Genomic DNA, 17,372 nt, shown 5'->3' with positions numbered 1-17,372 from the left:
TCTGTGTACTTTAAAATTTTGTGTGACGGTATCGTCCATTTATAATAAATTTATATCAATTAGTCGTTCCCATATACACACTTAGAGATTACAGAAGAGAGCACAAATAAAAGACGGGAAATAAGGCTAGTCTTACTTTATATTAAAGTAGGTTCCACAGTGAGTTTGACCAAAGTTACATCTCGTAAGTTATAAGGCACGTATGTATGTGAATAAAGGGAATATTCTTAAAAGACTTTAAGACTAAGTGAGAGTGTAGCTCATTGGTATTTGATAGTTCTATATCCGTATCCATAGGGGAAATAAGAAATGAGGAAAGCTCATGTCTGTACAAACATTCCTATGTGTGTATATGTAATATGCAATTTACATAATAACATAGTTTAATTCAGCTGTAGCTGGAATCGCTCGTTATAAATAATTTACAAAGGTAAATTGTATATATAAGTTGAAATGTAACAATTTGTGTTCGATGACAATGAATGAAGTGATTTTATAATTCTATAAACACTATAACGTCCTCACGTCGTTATGTGATGTAGCACCGTGACCAGCGTGACGCCGTGACGGTAACTCTGTAACCATCGGTTCGTTTGTCTATAGCCACTGTTTTCCGACATCCTCTGTGGCAACCCTGGCGCTCGTCACTCCACTGCCGGTTGTAATTTGTTTTGTAATACGCCTCTGTAATTTGCTTAAGCGTTTTGTTGTTTAACTAATTATATTCGTGTATATTTGTATGTATAAGGGACAAGGGTTGCCACACTCTAACATATTGTGATTGGAGACAGTGTAAGTTTAACAAAGTAAAATGTTTCGAAACACTTGCGTCACACTGTTAGGTCATGGGAAATAAGGCAATAAAATCGATGCTGAGAAAATTACATTTTAACTCGTTTCTTTATACAACGCGTTTTGTTTATTTTCTTCTTTCCTTTTCGGAAATTGTATTAATATACGCTAAACATCAGTTTCGTTTTGACGAGGACTTCACAATCGTGAGTTTGTATAAAATATCGTAACGTATTAAAAAAGCTTGTTAACGTTTAGTCATTTTTGGTTAGTGATTTATGTTGCGAAAATGTTATAACTTTAATTGAATCTTCTAGATGTTTTTTTTTTTTTATTGTGTTATAATCACGGGCCAACGACATCTTTATTGGTCAAAATAAACGTCGCGACTTTTATAAGAGGTTACGAGACCATGTCGTTAAATTTAAACCCTTTTTTCAACACGCTCTTTGACAGTTTATTAGTTCTTTGAAGTAAAAAATATGTTGAAAACCGATTGATGGTTATAATTATTATGTTTGTAGGTCTGTCTGATAACTAGGGAACTGATTTTATAAGATTGACTTTAATACATGACACGTACATGTCTGATACACTATAATATTATGCTTACCATATATGATTTTTAAATAAAAAGCTCTTTGGAATAATTATATGGAAATATAAAAGTATTCGTATTATTTTTGTACAAACTCTTCTCAGTTATCAGTAATGTTAGATCATGTCACAAGTGATAAGTGTATTTGTAATCTGATTACGTTGTGATACGCAGGATAATGTATCGCAGCATCTCAAAACGTCTGTAACTGAACTAGGTCAATGTGGGTATCAGATGTGGGCATATATTAATACTGTTAATGCACCCGGGATTATGACAAACGATAGAGTTCATAGTGTGCTATGTATAAAGGGAACTCTCGACACGTCCCCCGACTAAAACCTTATTAATTCAGTTAAATTGAAACCGCCGCGCTGTATTGTGTTCGGAGTACAATCGAGCCTCCATTGTAGGCGGACTGTTCCAACAATAGTTTGAACACTAACTATAACAGGGAATCGATCCGCGGACCGTCTCGTCCGCTGGAACTGCAGCGCCGAAGCTAATCGCGACCACATCACTATAAATAGATGTCTGACGCGCTAGACGGCGCAACTCTAGCCGGATGCAGACTCAACGTGCAACCGTTCACCGCACACAAATATAAGCTTTAAAGCCGTTGCATTCGGCTCTATTTACATTGCATCCATATGTCCAGACGATTTTCAACACTATTTGGTTCAACTTATGTCTCAGTTTAGCATGTATCTAGGTTTGATTTCAATATAGGTCGGAAAATAAGCGCCATTTATAGTACTCTGCCGTACTATCGTAGTAGTGCAGCTGTGTGCGAGTACATCCTCAATGGTGGCGTGTGTAGATGCAGTTCGAGGCGCGCGTGTGTGTGTCAGATGTAGTTATGTTTAATGAATGGGATAACGTGTGTGCGTGGGTGTGTGTATGTGTGCGTGTGTGCGTTTGCTCCGGGTTTATTGATTTCTTCGAGATGAGCCTTGCATACATTTAGATGTAGACAGTCGTGAGACGGAACACACCCTGTATCACAAAAAAAAAATTACACTACATTACAACATACACGCCCACAACTCATTTCTTGTGTTAGTTAACATGTTTATACATTCGGCTGTTCTTGTTGCAGGTATTGGATACACAACAACAAGTCGTTACCACTTTCAGCAATGGTGAGATGATTATGTTTATATATATATATATATATATCAATACAATAATATTTATATTGTTGCGATCCACTATGATAGTTTTTCATTCGTAATATCAGTGTTTGTGTCGGGTGAATTTAAATGTATGAAAATATTCGTACATAAAATATTCACGGCACTTTTAACACATTACTTAAAGAGTACACACTCTGGATACATTTGTAGCGAAGCAACTCATTTTAATTAATGTTATTTTTAATTTACAAACCTTACATGTTCTCATTTTTATATAGAATTTGAAAAGGAAAATATATTTGAAGAATAATTTTGCTTATACTCCGGCTATGAGTACATAGTTATTATAATAATTGTTACTATGTATTAATTAATTATACGGTCATTATATACGATAAGCTCGTAAACCAGCATCCTCAGCGTAGCTACGATATTAATCTCATCTTTATAATCGAGATTTAAACTAAAGTCCGCTAGAATATAATTACAAAATAAAACTGCAAGATTCAGGTGAATCGGTTATGGTCTGAAAGCGGAGCAGCCAAATCGCAATGCAGCATGTAGCAGTCAGTCGTCGACCAATGAGGGCCGACCGGGAACCGCTCGCATGCTGACATCATAAAACTTAGATACCTGAACTCTTACAGACGTCCTGAAAATACATATAGACCATTACACTAGCTGATAATCGCGACCTCGTCCGCGCCGTTGTATTAGAGATATTTGTCTTGCAACGAAATAAATAATGGACACGTTTTTTCTTATAAATAACTCTATAAGATAAAGACGGTATATTATATATATACATTATGAGCCCTTACCCGGTGTCTCAAATAAATGTGTGTCAATCTTGTTTAAATCTCTCGCTGCCCTCTCCACATCCGATTTTATTGCTAAGCCTAAAATAATTACAAAAACATAGTTTTTGTTTTTTTATAAAAAAAAATCATATATTTTTTTTTGAGACAATTTCTGTTAAGTTATGTGTTCGTCGGGAATTAAAAACATTCAGACTATTTATTAAAATAACTGAATTCGTTCGATTCTATTCGTAATTCGTCCGCGGAATAAATTGGGTTAATAGTGGCTCAACATAAAAATCTATTTCAGAGATCATGTTTGTGACTATTCGCTTTAATTATGTAGACCTGAAGAAATTTTCTTTAAATCTCATCAATTATACGAAGAATGTTATATTTCTAAGAAAAAAAAAAACATCCTGAACATCATGAAATCCAACCGATACTTCAATATTATAAAATACATAATAATTTCATCTCACAGTGGACGTGTCTCGCGTTTAAGGTCTTTATATGTATTGAACAAACATATATTGTACATATTTATATGTCTTATGTACCCGTAATTATGTTCATTGTATTAATATTGCGTCACGTCTGAAACATCCAAGGCCTTGTGAGTTTTACTCAGCTGTTACACTGAAAAGAAACTGTGTCAGTCGTTACACGGACCGAGATCGCATCGTGACGTCAATCGATTGTATGTCGTTGATCAGCGACCGTTTCGTATATCACATATAAATTAATAGTTTACATAAAAATAAATTAATGAAGCAAGTCTATGGTCCCATCATTGGAATTATATATAATTTTAATTATATTTTCCGATTTAATAACATATTTAATTTTAAGTTTCAAATGAGACCTGTTTTTATTAAATTCATACGAATTAAGATATGATATTTTATATTGGATATAATTTGAAATAGAAATAAAATGGAGCTGCAGTAATTTTTTATTTGGATTTTGGATTAAAATTTTTTTTTACAGTTTATTGTAATGGAATTTTTTCTCATGAGGTAATATTCTTAGGTTAATGTTCCTAGTCTAATATAATATAAATTGCTAACTCCTATAAAACATTACCAAATGAACCATTTCCAAGATAAAATTGTAATAGTGATACGCAATAGAAGTTTGGCACTTTATATAATTGGGTCCTTCGCCGCTAAATCACAGCAAACATTATTGACTCATTATAAACTTTAATTGTAAGGCAATAAGATTTATTTTGGAGTGTCGTATAAATTGGGTAGGTTATATAGTGTCGGGATTAGGAAACGGGGTGAATAGAGACTGGTCGAGGGCGTGGGCTCCAACCAGGTCGCCGCGGTATTGTTTGATAACGTCGTCTTGTGTTTATTTTGATAGCGGACTCAGGTCCGTCGCCACTCGCCGGCCACCGAACACGACTCTTGCTGTAAAGTCATATTATTTTGCCTAGCACAGTTCCCCTTCCTCTGGACGCGCTATGAACGGCCTTAATATTATATCCATAATGAACGCCTGCATCACAATGTAACATTACTTAGCGTAATTTTTGTTCGCACTGATTGAATTGTAACTATGAAACTGCATTATCACCGTTGTGATATTAATTTCCTCGAGTCCCCCGGGCCCCGGGCCCGGGCCCCCGGTAGCTCGGCTGCATTCGCTCCGGTGTAATGACAGCGAGTTATTTTAAGGGTTCTCTTAGCTTTCAGTAAGTTTTATATAGAAACAGAGCGCGTTTCGTAAATTATTCCGTATTCTGCGATGTACTTTAGACGGTCCCGGAGAAGTGCGACGTCATTATTATGATATTACAAACCTCGTACGGTCACACTTACAGTATCGAGTGTTAGGAGTGTGCTATTGTTTGACATAATGTTAATATTTTTTTTGCGTTTTTTCTGTATCTGAACCTGACAAAGATCAATGCATGTAAATTATTGATTTTCGTCTCTTTTGTACTTATTATAAACTATTTGTTATTATTTTTTTTTAAGTTTTATGTCTGTGTTTTTAATTATTTTATCCATATTTTAATTTTTATTTTCATATTGTTACAGATACAACGCTACGTCGTCGGCGCAATACCTTTATTTCAACGTTTTCACCATGTTACTTTTTTCTTTGTGTTACAACTGTATTATTGCCATTATTTACTCTCTACATCTGGAATTATACGAAATTTGCAGTCTACAAGTATCACCGGAGCCACTGTCTTAACATCTTATCCACGTGATAGTGTCTAACTGCAGTTTCGTTCGTTCTTATGACTATATTTGTAACACCTAGTCCTAGACTACAGTCATGCCATTGTTATCATATATCTAGATAAGATCTCAAAGGAAATAGAAAAAGTGCTCTTCATTAACTAAGTTGTTTGACTTGAAAGTGTAATATATGATCCCACAAACATTTTTCCCATTTCCTTCGTGATCGTGGCACGTCCGCGCAATACTTCATAATGTAATTTTGTAAAATTTTGATAATTGACTAACAATTACTAAAAAAACTTTCTAACGCATGACGCTTTGAAATACATTTTTTTACTTTACAACTCGCGAGTGTGCATGACGTGTATATTTATATGTATTTGTAATGATTCAATTTTTATCTGTTGTTGATCATATATATATAGACTGACATGCGTTTTATTTCTGTGTATATATATAATGTTTTATAAGTGTATGATTATGAAATGTTTACTTCAACAATTTATCGTTAGCGACGAGATCTGTTAATGTCGTAAGCCGTGCTTCACGGAAATTGATTTTAGGTTGAGTTTCCCAAGAATTGTGTTAGTGCTTAAAATTCAATTTTAGTCCTTGCATGGCAATACCCGGGGGTTGCATTCTGGTTTTTTATTAATGAAAAATTTGATTATGCAATCTGTTAATGAATATATATATATATTTTAATTGTGATTTATCGATATATAAATAAACATTTACTTAATCGAATATTTTGTTTCATTGATTGTTCTTGTCTGAAATGCTTCCCAGACGGGTGTGGACGTCGTGTCTCACTGGTTCGATGTAAGCTTTCAATTAAACCAATGTCATGTGACCGCTCCTCGGAATGAATATCATTAGAAGATTTGTTACAACTCTACACACACATATATATATGTGTGTTACATCTACCCTCTTGTTGACTACAAACTGAGCGGTTTTATATTACTGTGATTTTCTTTATTACACATAAATAGGAGTTCGGAAGATAAAATAAGCAATTGTTCCAGTTAGATACTTCAGATAGGTGATATTTATAGCTCATATATTCTGATAGGAAGTAGGCCGGCTGAGATCTCAGCTGATCTAGCGAATATTTTTTTCGGTTGCTATGCGATCGAACATCGGCCGTGGGCGTCAGTGATCACACCTCGCGCCCTTGACACACATCGCCGGCTCTTAGAAACCATATATTAACACTATATATTTTGTTTTTAAAACGAGAATTGACAAGAAATTTATTGCCGCTAATATTTAAATCAGTCACATATTTATTAAATTAAAGCCAAGTGAACAGCGGCTCGTGGGTGCGCTTTCGCAGACATAACTAATTATAGAGTTGTATTAACGAAGTATATCTCACGATATGAGAAGATTAGTTCCTCCGTTAATCTATTGAGCGCTCGGGCCTTATCAGCGCATCAGAGGGGTCGTTCAACTGAGCTTGTTACGTGTGTTTATTCATACACTACGTAAACCCATGACTGCTACACATACAGCCCGACTCGCCATGGAACCACGCCGCTAAGTATCTCCGACTTCATAATTGGCAGGTGTATTCACTGACTGTGCCGTAGCGCCGGTCCCACCTCCGTTTTTGTATTCACAAATGAAGTAAAAACTAATTAACATTGAATGAAATTGTTAAGGAACTGGCCTAATTAAAGCGTTGTTATTGAAAATTAAGTAAATTTTTCGGCTCGCGTCATTTCCATCATTTCGAATTCTTTTGTACAATTATCTTTGTTATTATTTTAATACTATTGTTCTGTTTATGTAGTCGGCCTGTCCGTGACACTATAAACGTGACTGCCTCTAATACTAATGTTTTATATTTGCTTCTGTTTACGTTCAGCAACTCGTACTGCGTTGTCATATAATTTTTTTTGGGTTATGTATGATGCTTGTGAACTTGCACATTATATTCTGCCAATGTCACGATATAAAGGAGCATATTAACTTTAACAATAATATTTATTATTCTTAATATTCACGTAAATTAAATTAAATTAGTAAATTAAAAATGAAGTAGTGTGTCATATAAAAATAAAATAAGTTGTCACTAAGAGGATGACTATGTTTGAGGTAGGTTTTTTAAAACGCGGACATATAGAGTCATCGAAATTACTTAAATGTATCACATCTGTAAGAGGAGATCGCGTGATTGGTGGACTGTTGATGGCAATAAAAAAATATCAATTTGGAAAGTTTTTCATTCCATACGACTTTCGATTTATTATTTTTACTTATTTTGCTCTTAATCCTTTGAAATTTTTTAACCAAAAGCGAATCTCAAATGTAATTCTCAACTTTTTCACGTACATTTCACCATTTTAAATCAATTGAAGTATTAATGTAAATGAAAATTATTTATTTGCTTTCAATTCATAAATAGAATTCCTATGAATCGATTAGATACGGCCAGATTATTACATCGCAATCACTATTGTAAACTAAATTCAGGTAAACCGTTTGCTTATCGTCCGTAATAAGATATTATATTAGTTTAATCAATTAATCGCATTAAACGCTAAGTAACTGATATCAGACGGAGTCGCGTGCTGGCGCTAGATGTCGTTATATGGAACACATCGTCTGGACATAGAGAAAGTACATCACAATGCACGAACGATCGCATTAATTGATATATGTACGGTACAAGTACCAGTGGTCGGTCGAGAGACTCCTTCTATCATCGCCTACATGTTTGATACACTCGAGGTTTTATTATATATTATTACAGAAGCGATGATTAAAACTTCCCTGATCAAACACAGATAAAGAAAGATCGGTTGGATTATAATGAGTACGCCAATTAAATAACCACAGAGTCAAAATAAACACTATTAAAATAACAACAGGAAACCGAACCTTCGCGCCGTCGTATAATTATTTTAATAAAATTTCGTTGATGTTTTCTTGATTTAATAATGCAATAAATCAGAGTTACACATTCATAAACTAGCGACACGTTCACAGAGCGCGGAGTAACTTTAACAATTTGATTTATATTAATTATCACACTCCATGTTAAGTGTTTCGTTTGCGCTCCCATTATCTTTTATAATTCCGTTTAATATTCCTATGTGATGGCCGCGTCGTGAGATCCCTCGCCCACTAAGACTTTTTTCTGTAGAACTAGTTCGTCCTGTGATTCATTTCACGGTTGAGTTATTCTGTTACAAGTGACAGTCATTTGTGACACGTTGTGTGTGGCAAAAATTATTATAATTAATTTGTAGATCTGCTACATGTGAAACCAGAGGAATGTTTGAGATTAGGCCGCAGGGAAACGTAGCAATGATGTTTGACGTATTGTTGATTGATAAATGATGATAACAATGACTGGCCCGCGTGCAACGTGCTCCACTAAATAATGCTCTATAATATTAATATAGAGCTATTAATGTTAGCCGGAGGCTTTGTATAACTGATGGATAGGCCTTTTAGGAGCGTTTTATAAATTAATTATACTGTTGCTTAGTTTTTAATAGTTCGCCGTTTAACATTCATACGTCATGATTTCTTTATCAAAACACTAAAACTCAATTCACATGCAGTTATCGTTATGAGCGTATTGAGAGAATTCAAACCAGGAGTTTCAGATATCGGTCCAGTAATCGCTGTGTGTGTGTGTGTGTGTGTGTGTGTGTATGTGGGTAAACGTGTGTGTGTGACCGCATACTTCATGTGGTCAGTATAAGTTCTGATATCGTTGTATCAATCACTTTCAACGCGAACCGGTCTAGGTGTAACCAATATTTAGACTTAATATTAAAAGCCAGCTCTTACCGAATAGCCTAGGTATAGTCTTAATGACTCGTTATGAAAGTTGATTCGGACTTGACATCGATAAATTTTGCTACCAAATATTAAGTTCCCAAACTTTTTAATGGCTGTTATAAAAACTGTCTGATATCATTGTGACCGCTTTAAAATTTCACGAGATCGAAGGAAGTCTTGAATTTACTCGTTTAACTTTCCGTTACACGTTTTGTTTAATAAACCATATAACGGTCAGTAACGATTCCTTCAGCACAGTTCTAATATCAAAAAAAACGACTTCGAAGATCTCAGCGCTCTAATTAAAACATTCAAATAAAAAAAAGACAAAGACGTTTTTTATTTAAATAAACTTATTATTCTCAAAGCGGCCGAAGATTGTATTGAAATGCAAAAAGAATGTTACTGAAACATTTTAATTAAGAGACCAGAACCACATTCTCTTCCGTCCGATACTAATGCGAATGCGATAATTTAAACTGAAAGTCTTAATAGCATTCAGTTGAAACCCTAACGGAATGAACCACGTTAAGTTTCGTCTTATCTCTCTGCGGCGTGAGTTTATTTCTATCGTGTGACATAGTTCTATTTTTCTTAAAGCGTCTGAAAAGCCGAGTGGGCGGTTCATGATTGACGTTTTCTCTTTATTTACATTATTTCAGGGCAACGAACTCGTCCGGAAACCATTCTTAAGATCGTAAATCCACTAGAAATTTTCTTATAATTCATTGATAGTTTTAATGTACAGGGACATTAACCGCTAGAAATATGCATAACAATAAAATAAAATAGACCGATTATTAACCCGATTCGAATTTTGAATTCCTTGCACGGAAATTTTTAAAGAACGCCATCAGCGTTTGTTATCAGTTGAGGAGAATATTTGTTCTGTATTCGTAACGCGGATGGTGCAAGTTCAATAAAAACATCTAATATTCCCCTGACGCTATAACAGGAAGAATTCTTAAATTCTTAGAGGTTTTCGCTCGTGAACACCCTGTATAAAACTGGAGCTGACCGTTTCAAATTCGTTATAACACCGAAACAAACGTTACAAAAAATGTCCTCACAGATAAAGCGAGGTCCACATTTAACACTGATAACGTATCAATATACCCACTATCTAATTAATTATCGCCCGTAAAGTATTTCGTGAATAACTATTGATATTATTTAAGATACTCTAACATACAAACGAAACTACTACTGAACTTGGTCGAAAATAGATTTCAAAGTGAATTTTTATAATGCTTTACTAGAAGTAAGCACGTATCTGTTCCGATGCGATCGATTGATTAAAAAAAATTACTAACATTAATTATGACGACTAATTTTTTTATCTTTTGATGATAATAAAAAAAATATTCGGTACAGTCCATACATAGCTTTCACTTCGCCTCATATTCATTTTTAATTCAAAAGTTTTACATTGTGTCACGATTTAAATTTTTAATAATATCTTTAGTGTATGTGCCAAGTAAAAATAAATTAATTGTTTTTATCACAAATAATTATCTTAAAAATTATAATTAATGTATGAAAGATAAATATTATATTAATTTTATTTGTAAATGAGTTAAGCTGAACACGTAAATGTCAAAACTTAAGAGTTTTATCACGTAATAAATAGTTGTAGAACCTCTTTAGGCTGTCATTTAATATATATGTATTAGTTATTTGATCACAGATCAACGTTGCTGATCGATTTCTATTTGAATCTACGATTCATCATTATCAAAAAATGTTTGCAAAAAGAAAACTATATTTTTTCTATGTGTGGGTGAGGTTTATTGAACTACATGTATGCAATGAAAAGGCAAAAAAAGACTTTAATGTCTAGTCAGCTAAGTTGTAAGTCGTGAAAGCTTCCACATCTAGTGGAGCGTTACATATATTAATATTTAAAGCTCGGATTCAGAGTTATTATTTTGACGTTTTTTTTTTATTATAAAGGGTTACGTACCCTTGTATTTCGTAGAAATAGATTAGGTGTCTATTGAAATTTATTTAATCGAAATAAATTAATAAAAAAAAATTGTTTAAAAAAACGAGATGAAAAGGGTTTTGTAAGCATATAAATAATTGGTAAGGTTATCCTGGAGTGTCTTGAAATTAAATGTTGTCATGAATACAAACGACGGAGGGGTTAGGGGAGGCTAACATTCAGGAAGAAGATTAAAAATTTCAAAAAGACCCAGCCGCATCCTGAAAACAAAATTAGTATCGGATATAAAAAATAAAATATCGGCTTTAATTAACACTGATGTCACGATCGGCGTATATAATGAAGGGTTGTCTGTTCCTGTTTTACTCCGTAGTCTGATCTTAACGAAATAAATACTTCGCTATAAAGAACGGCGACATCAAAATGTATTCACATCGCTTATAACATTGCTTGCTCTAATTCTGTTTCACTGACACCATTGATCTATGGTTATTCTTAAATCCCCACTATCTGTATCAATTATGCGATATTAATCAATTACCTATAATACGCACACTCGCTAGAGAAACAAATTTATAATATTAATTTTTGAATATAATTTAAAAGACTCGCATATCTTTAACCCAACGTTAAATTTAATTTCACCTCACTGAGACAGATACGACAATTTCACGAAGTAATGAAGGCACCGAGAGCGGTTTTTGGTCAAGAATGTCAATTACTCGCTGGGAATAATATCGGCCTCATTAAAATTAGCAAACGAGATAAACGCATTACTTCCCATGCTCTGATATTTTAACGTACGCTGTGTTGCAGCGCGGCCAGGAATTATAATATTTTACTGAAGAGAAAGTTTTATAAAACATCACCTATTATTGAATAGTGAGAAAAATCTTTAACCCGACAGACAAATAGAGAAACAGTTTAAATACTTTATGAATGATTTAAAATAAGATGTAGAGGTTACAGATATTACAATATGACCGATGTCTAACACACTTATTGATATTGAGATTTAAAATAAATCGTTTCTGTTGTGAGAATATAAAAAACTTTTAATGAATATAAGCCCGCACCTATACGTGTCGCGCGTACATCAAGACAGGTAGACTCGCCTACATACGAACTGCTCTGGTTATCGACCCCGGGCACGCTCTTAATGAACCCCATGATTGATCTCAGGTACGAGAAATGTCGATCCGCCAAAGAAATTGCATTATGTATCATGTAATTTTGGTGCAAAAATGCATTGTGTTTTCGGCGATTTCCCTTTGATTTCGACGTGTTGTCAGTTCGCATCAAGCTCACTTTAAATATATGTAGATGGCATTTAATTTACATACACCTTCGAAGCCATGGATGTGGTATGTTTATTAAAAAATGTAAATAAGATTTTTAATAAGTTATAATTTACGCAGTAATTAAAGATGCGCTCTTTTAATGAGTTCAACAATTAACAGCCTACTTAGGCTTATACGGTAATAGCGTAGTCACAGATAGATTACTAGCGTCACTTCTAAATATGCCTTTCAGGAAACTTCCTCCAAGGTCGCTCCAAAATATCTGTTGCCAACTGATGAAGTTTGTTCACCCGACTGTAGGTGGGTTTACGTATGCAGAAAATACTGTTCTCAAACGATCAAAGAGCCAGAAGAAATTATAATAAAAATTAAATATCACGGAACACTGTTTATATGACGGAATAATAACAGTTTTGAACGTTACTTACATTATTTAATTGTCTTTATTAGAAATAAAAATAAAATATTATGTTGTATTTCAATATTTTTGTTTTAAGATACTTAACAGACGGGGGACAATAATCTTTCAATACACCATTAGGTAAAGGTGAGTTAATGAGCAACAAAATCTTGCCAATTTTCGTAATGATTGCGTACAGTATTAAGAAATTGTCTGCTGTCTTAATACATTTAAAATTATTTTGTAGTCAATGTGTAACAGGTCACGTGTGTAAGAAGGATTTATGTAAATGACAAACAACTAATATACTATCGCAGATATTACTCGGGAACTCCATTTCGGATAGTATTCTGCTCTTTTTTGTATGCTTAACATCACGTATGCTAGGTTTCACGTAGAAAGACTGCTAGGTTTCACGTAGAAAGACTCCTCGGTATTTAGAATCAATAATAATACCTCAGTAGTTCCAGAGTATTATATACATATATTAGCGACATTTTATTTGCATTTCATTCGGAATCTTTCATTTTCTGTTGGGTCTTTTTTATCTTTGGCAGTTCGTTTTTACTTTATTCACATTCCACGCGTCACTATGAGCTACTGACGCAACATACGTCATGCCCATGTTCAAATAGATTCCCGAAATATATTTAAAGAAAACTATGCTTTAATTTAAACGATTAAGGTTGGATATGTAATGAATGTAATTATGCATCGTCTGTTTGGAAGTGTCTTGAGAGTTACGTCAAGCGCCTCTAATTACACAGAGTCAAAGAACGCTTATCTAGAGATGTGGAGATATCTAATTATATAAATAATGAACCATATTTTAAGCCATAATTTAAATTTTAATAAGGCTATAAGTACTGTTTGTTTTTTTTCAGTGATTCAGCCAATTTAAATCAAGTAAAGCACAGTCATGAGAGCGAACTTTAAAATGAGTTTAATAACTTCATCAAATAAATACTCAATAAATTAATGTGTTAAGTTTATTCCTACATTACTTTGTTTGTTTTATATATACGCATTTAAGGCATCGGCTGGTAAATATATAATAATTCGTAGGCTTCGAAAAAATTTGTTATGAGGTGTCCAAAACAGTACTTGATATATTGCATCTCTTTTGAGCGTGTGTGTTAAAGAGGGATGGAAAATCGCAAGCTTTGGAACCTGCTGCACCGAATTTAAGTAGAGCGATTAGGTTGAATGCACACATGGATAATAAGAATATATCACTTACATTGTAATGAAATTATTATCTACTTGCAGGACTTAAGTCGTTTGGCTCCTCATTCATATTATATGGTACCAACTACTGTTTATTTGACATAAGTTTTGGATGTGCTTCAAAGGAGAAATCTCTGTCATTTTCGGATTGTTCCGTGGTGTGCCCAGAGCTGATGGTATCGAGGAGCGCCAATTATTTGTTGTGTCCGTTGCCATGGCGACCAGTTTTTTGTTGAACCTCATTAAAGACGCCGACTCACAGTCCTGATATGTCATCAATTAACATACAGATACACATTCACTATAAGCAGTTTTTGTTCTGCAATTAACATCGAAAGAGCAAACATCACATCTTTTAGATCATAAATTATTACGTCATATAGTTTTAATAATTTCTTATAAAAAACTACTTTAATTGGTTAATAGCAAACAAGGCCGTTTATTAAAATTTATGAGTGAGGTAAATAAAGCGAGTGTTTTAATTCATCATGTGAGATAACACGTCAGCAGCGTGCCATATATTTTGATGCGGATCACATTTTTCTTTACAGTGAACCATCTCAAAGGAGGTTATCAATTTCATCTAAGCGTAATATCCTACTTATTGAGACGATGCTACTCGGCGTTCATGTCTTACCTTCACTATCTTAAATATATAATATATTAATTAGACAATAAAAATTAACAAATGCTAGTTTATTATTCAATAGGGAGATGTTATAGATGTAGGAAACGGTTGAATCTACACTAAAAGGCTGGCTCTAGCGATGTCTTATCGTCAGTTTGTTTGTGTGTTAGTTATAGTCCAAACAGTAATTACATAAATTCAGTTATAAAAATTAAATTCACTTTTAAGTGCATCTTATTTCATGACTAGTTTTAATTGGCTTTTATAAAAAGTAATAGTTTTATTATATCTCGTGTTTTCAACTTATATTTAATGATGTGTGTGTGTGTATGTGTGTGTATGTGTATAATGCATCGTTGAAGAAAGCTAATAAACTGCTTTGCATTTTCGTTTTTAAGATATAAGTAAGTAACCTTTTTAAATTTCTGCTTGGATAAATACTTTAATCTAATGCCGTTTCACGGGTTTTTTTTTCTGTTTATTAGCATATAAATGAAATCGCAGAGCTTCCTTTGGATATTTTTTTGAAATATGCCTCTATAAAGTCTAATAAGGCCTCAAATTGACTCCACTACGAGTTTTAATGAGATTCAGCTAAATTATTGTGCACTTAATGAGATATGAAATGCCTAATTCTATTTTTAACTCCGTTAATTTAATTAAGGTATCCTCTAAGTTATTGTTATTCCTTTAACAAAATGTTTACGTTAATGTTTTTGTCTCTGAGCTTCATTAATATTCCGTTTTATATACATATTAATCCAAGTCTTCTGTTTTTCATAAATCCCGTGTGCTCGTTACATCGTAATCCAATCAACCATGATGGCATCCTTACTGTATTTGTTCATAGTATTTTTAAAAATTCACATTAACATAGTAATTACCGTCTGATATCTGAGCACGATATTTTATCTTTTTGCTCGACTTTTTCTCGATCGAATCTTAACTAGCTATCGATAAGTAACAATATTAAACAATTATTACAAAAAAAAAAAAAAAACTATTTGAATTACAGCTGACCGTAACCAAAACAGTTGGTTTTTACAACAATAACATTTTAAGTGTATTAAGATGATGGGATAATTACTCTGTTTCCATTGTTATTTCTACTAAGTTGTCGGTGGCATAGATTTATTTATTTATAAGTAATATTCATGAGCTCGGCATTCCGCAGAATCTCATTGCCGTAATACGATCGGTTGATACCTTTTATATTATTTTTTATTAAACGTTACTATTTTTTTGCACGGAGCGTTCGCCGCTCCGTCTCTACGAACCGTTAGTATGGAACCGGTAGACCCGGTTAGATTTAATCTCATTGTAATCTTAATTAATGATTGTTATCGATACTAATAATACCTATTCAGATTTTTCTCTCAATAGTCATCTATTCAGCTGGTGTCATATCACTGTTTTGGTTAATCAGCTGATCGGAAACCGGAGCCCGGGCGATTAGGCGATAAGAGGAACTCCACCTTCAGGTCCAGAGGTCAGGGGAGCTGTTTCAAGACCAGGCTCAGTAGTCTAGTACCACCAGGATATTTCCAGAGCATTTTAATACGATATATTCGATATAAAAATAATTCCAAAATCTTTCACGAGGTTTACACGAAGTGAACTCATTACGAGAGACCTCGCCGTTCTTGGAACAGCGGTAAGTGTAACAGAGCGGACAAACTTACATTCGCTAAATGGTCTTCGGACAAAATTAAAGCAATTAATTTAAAAAAAAGATGCTCGTTTATGTTAATAAGGAGACGACATTTAATAATTGTTGACGATAATTTTCTAAGCGCTTATAAATGCATATTTACTAACGAAGGAGGTTTTCTTAAAATATTTCCGTTCCCATCCCACGAGTTTGAGAATAAATTATATTCAAATATCGTTGTATAACTTTTCTTATCCTGTGATCTGAGCAGGCGTGTTCACTACAGCGTATGTAAAGGGAAATTTTATTACCTATTTACACTAAAGTCAAGATTATAAAATTATATAAATCAATAAAAAAGATTGCAATTAACTTCTCCCCTACTGTCATCATTACAGCTCGTGCCACCAAACACAGTCGTAAATAGCACAAAAACAAAAGCTAGCAGCGTTTGAATCCTTGAAATATACGTAAATATAAATAAAAATAATTGTCTTGTTTAATAGCCGTGGGTGATTATTATAAATAAATTAATAAAATCCGGGACGTGTGTGTTTGTGTGTCGCTACACCGGAATCTCAAACGACGATCATATATTAATGGTATTTACAACCCGGCAAATTGGTAAACAGCTCATAAAGCGAGCTCACTGTTCACCGAAACGTCCGATCTAACTCAACGTCGTTAACATCGACAGGTTTACATCACTAAATCACTAGGACTTTGAGATAACTTGTTATATGGAAAACCGTCTCATCGAGGTTTGAAGTCTGGAAAAACGCTCACTGGAATTAATTTACATGAACTCAAAAAAATGATCCAACAATGAGATATGTATATAAATAAGTTATTCTCGAATTCCTATACGGAACCACAGTATAAAATATTCGGT

General features: G+C 33.7%; 1 protein-coding gene across 3 annotated transcripts in view; it reads left to right on the top strand.

The window, feature by feature from the left end:
• Positions 1 to 6,274, top strand: part of LOC116772406 (mitochondrial cardiolipin hydrolase-like) — a 65,847-nt gene extending 59,573 nt beyond the window's left edge. For 2 of the 3 annotated variants that reach the window (XM_061522162.1, XM_032664597.2), the window contains 2 exons: positions 2,490 to 2,532; positions 5,378 to 6,274. The gene's annotated coding sequence lies outside the window, so the exon portion shown is untranslated. The remainder of the gene's footprint in view (positions 1 to 2,489; positions 2,533 to 5,377) is intronic. The other variant, XM_032664598.2, reaches the window with a different exon arrangement.
• The last annotated feature ends 11,098 nt before the right edge of the window (positions 6,275 to 17,372 follow it).

The sequence above is a fragment of the Danaus plexippus genome, chromosome 12, assembly GCF_018135715.1.
Source record: "Danaus plexippus chromosome 12, MEX_DaPlex, whole genome shotgun sequence".
Lineage (NCBI taxonomy): Eukaryota > Metazoa > Arthropoda > Insecta > Lepidoptera > Nymphalidae > Danaus > Danaus plexippus.
Note: the sequence above shows the minus strand (reverse complement) of the source record. Positions and strands in the feature narration are given on the sequence as shown.